This window comes from Echinops telfairi, unplaced genomic scaffold, assembly GCF_000313985.2.
Source record: "Echinops telfairi isolate 266 unplaced genomic scaffold, ASM31398v2 ScPeMD7_7469;HRSCAF=8507_1, whole genome shotgun sequence".
NCBI classification, from domain to species: domain Eukaryota; kingdom Metazoa; phylum Chordata; class Mammalia; order Afrosoricida; family Tenrecidae; genus Echinops; species Echinops telfairi.
Genome location: NW_022111373.1, coordinates 150,127,613 through 150,131,405, shown reverse-complemented (window position 1 = coordinate 150,131,405; position 3,793 = coordinate 150,127,613).

The following is a 3,793-nucleotide window of genomic DNA, read 5'->3' as shown; positions in this document are numbered from 1 at the left end:
GGCCGGAGATGAAGACCTGTGCCGGCTGCCGGCCAGGGGCATAGCCACAAAGGCGAGCCCATTGCCCAGTGCCCTCCTGTGCTGCCAGGGCGCTGGATCTGGTGAGAGGACCGAGAGCTTGTCCCTGAGCGGGAAGTGTCGGCTGAGGCTCAGAACACAAAGCCAAACCTTCCCAGGAGAGGAAGTGCAGACAGAAGGAGTCTCCCTACAGGTCAATGCTGACCCTGGGCAGTGTCTCCATACAGGTCAATCCTGACCCTGGGCAGTGTCTCCATATAGGTCAATCCTGACCCTGGACAGCGTCTCCCTACAGGTCAATCCTGACCCTGGACAGCGTCTCCCTACAGGTCAATCCTGACCCTGGGAAGTGTCTCCATACAGGTCAATACTGACCCTGGGCAGCGTCTCCATATAGGTCAATCCTGACCTTGGGCAGCGTCTCCATACAGGTCAATCCTGACCCTCGGCAGCTTCTCCATACAAGTCAGTCCTGACCCTGGGCAGCTTCTCCATACAGGTCAATCCTGACCTGGAGAAGGCCCTGCTTTGGGCAAGACCCCCGTCCTGTAGGCATTCAACATCAGTGGTGAGGTCGGCCAGGGCTGCCCCCAAGCACAGCACAGCCATGACCAACAGCTCATCCCCCACCCCCGGCTGCCCCCACGCCCCCACAGCATGACTGGGCTGCCCCTGCCAGTCAGATGTCAGGCCTGCGGCCAGCCAAGGGTACTGTCCATGGTCTGCGTGTAGGGAGGTGGGTCCGCACCAGGCATGCCCACAAGGGTGATAATTAGCTCTGCGCACCCACCCCCATTTGGCCACACCCCCCCACCAACAATGCAGAAACCATCACACCCACCGTGCTCACCCCCCTCCACCTGAAGCCCCACCCGCAGCCACCGCAGGCCTGGGCTCCCAAATGCTTGGTGAGGTGTCCCCAACACTCAGCGTCGCAGTTCACAGAAGACTGTGAGAGAATGCTAAGTGACACCCCCACCCTCTGCTGCCATTATTTATAAACGTGACCCCCCAAGGGAGCACCCTCCATGAGTGCCATGGTCCTAACCACTGCACGGAACCAGTCAGCACGGGTGGGCACATGGGGAAGGACGGAAGAATGGGGTGGGGGACTTCATAAGGCTCCTGGGAAAATAAACAGCAACGGGACTTTGCTGGGGACATCGTCACCTGCCCAGCCCACTCGCCTGCCAAGGGCAAAGCCCGTGCGGCCCCAGCTGCCTGAGTGGCTTTGGGAAGCCCTTTCAGCTCTCAGATGACCACAGGTCCATGCACAAGGAGACTGAGCACCTCCCTCAGGCTGCTGGGCTGGATGAAGGTTGACAGGGCACCATGTGCAGGCCACCCCTCACCCTGCCCAGCATGGGGCAGGAACACCCATCGGCATGGGCCATGCTTGGTCATCTGGAGGGGCAACCAACAAGAGGGAGGCCTTACGGAGATGGATAGACACAGTGGCTACAACAGTGGGCCCACTCACAGGACCTACTCATGACTCCGCTCGTCTTCTCTACCTAGTCATGCAAGCACGCACGCACGCACACGCACGGCAAGCCCGCAGTGGAGAGGCCAGTGCACCTCGAAGCCAGGCTTGGTGACCCCGTGGGCAGGAGAAGGCACCTCCAGGCCCTGAAGTTGGCAGAGTCTGTCTGACAGCGTCTCTCTGCAGGACAGTGGTCAGTAGGGGGTGGGGGGAGTTGGGGGGAGGCCGCCTGGTCCAGGGACTCAGAGCTTGGCTGTGGTCACAGAGAACAGGGCAGTTGGAATCTGAAGCTGCAGTGGGAGTGGGAATTCTGGGCCCCGCCTGGAAGTGTCGCTGCAAAGATTAAGTGCAGTGTGCCCAGTGGTGACCATGTGCCCTGGCTGATGAGGACGGGGAGCATGGCGGCCAGGCGGTCAGACGAGACCTCAAGGCCAGCAGTTCAGACCCGACAGCCGCTGTGGGGAGAGGAGGTGTCTGCTCAGACACAGACGCACAGGTGCGGAGACCATGGGGGGCAGTTGTTCTCCGACCTACAGGGTCACGAGGAGTTGGAACCCACTCAGGATGTGGGGTTCAGGATGATGGCATAAGACACATCTGGGGTCCCCATTACGAATCTGCATGAGTTTAATACCCAGTGTCCCATCGCACGTCTCCACATGAAATGTGGCCGGTCTCCCATGATGCTTCAGTCATCCCTGGTGCAGACGGGTGGGACAGGGGGGCCCAAGAGCCTGCCTGAGTCGTCCTCTGGTTTCAGACGGGGCCACGGCAGGCAGGGGCCCAGGAGTGTCTGCCTGCAGCCGCCCAGGCCTCAGCCTTAGCGGGAGGGGGCCCCTGAGCTTCGTCTGGGCTGTGACAACCAGGACGGCCCTGACTCCGGAACCTTCCAGTTTAGCTTATGCAACTGGGGCTTGAGGGCCAGTGGTCACGGGAACCAGGGAAGGTGGGCATCTGGGAGGCCAAGCACACAGGGCGGCCTCTGGAGAAGCCAGGCCCCAGCCATGGTAGGGTCTCGGGCCTGCAGTCGAAGCAAACAGGCTGAGACTCAAACACAGGGCAGCCCAAAGCAGGCAGGAGCCACAGGTGTCCTTGGGGGACGCTGCCCCGGAAAGTTCTTCCGGAAACAATCCTACACAGCAGGCCACTGGGGGCCCAATCCTGTCACGCACCCCAAGCCCCTGGCCCAGGCAGCGGGCCCCACACACCCCTTCTCACCAGGGGTGTCTCGGAGCTAGAGCTCCATAGAGTAAGGCCAGGGCACGGACTCCACAGTTGGCCACCTGACCCTGGCTCCCAGACATTTACAGTCAGTGACCCCGAGGACGGGCATCACACAGGGCAGGTCACTGAGCAAAGACAGGGGGCTGGGGAATCACAGACAGCAAGAAAGCTGCGTCCCGAGACCCAAGAGGGCGTCCCTGAGCTCAGAGTGGGCATCGCTGAGACCGAAGTGAGCGTGCTGGCTTTCTGACTCAGGGGTGAGAGGACACACCTGGGCTGGCACGTGGGGAGAGCGTGAGACAGAAGACATCAGATCTCAGGGCCTCCCTGCCGACCGACAGACAGGCTTCCACCAGGCCGACTGAACAGTGGACGGGGCCATGGGGAGGGGCTCTGTAGTAGTTACACCTTCTGTTGTGAATTTGAGACTTAAGAGTGAAGGGTGGAGTTTACCTGTCAATCAGGTCGCAGCTTGATGACCTCATTTGGAGGCGCTAAGGAGATAAAACGCTCACTAGAGGCGGGACACTCGTTCACTCCCTGAGACATTTCTGGTGACAAGCCTGATGAAGCTACCCTAATGCAGCCAGTGCCTGGGAGCTGGAGGAGCCACATGGAGACCCTGTCAGTCCTGAGAGGCTTCCACTGCCACTGGATCCACAAGACCTCCCACCCACGGACGGGCCTCTGGTCTTCCTGCAGTCGGCGTCATTGCATGTGTTGTATGAGTCTGGAAAGGAATTTACAAGACATAGGGGCCAATATCGGACTTATGGACCTGATCTGGACTGGGCTGGGATGTTTTCTTAATGTACAATTTTTCTTTTCTATAAAGTTCTTTCTTAAATGCATACTAGTGTCCATGAATTTGTTTCTCTAGTCCACCCGGACTAAGACAGGTGCCCACCACTCCAAGTCCCTGCCAAGAAGAGGGAGGACAAAGGTCACCTTCCCACTGCACGGCACTGGGCACACAGGGCCCAGGAGAGACGCCAGCCAGGGCGACACTCCGACCACATGGCACTGCCCATGAACGGGCATCAGGGGCAGCTCAGAAGCCCAGTGTCG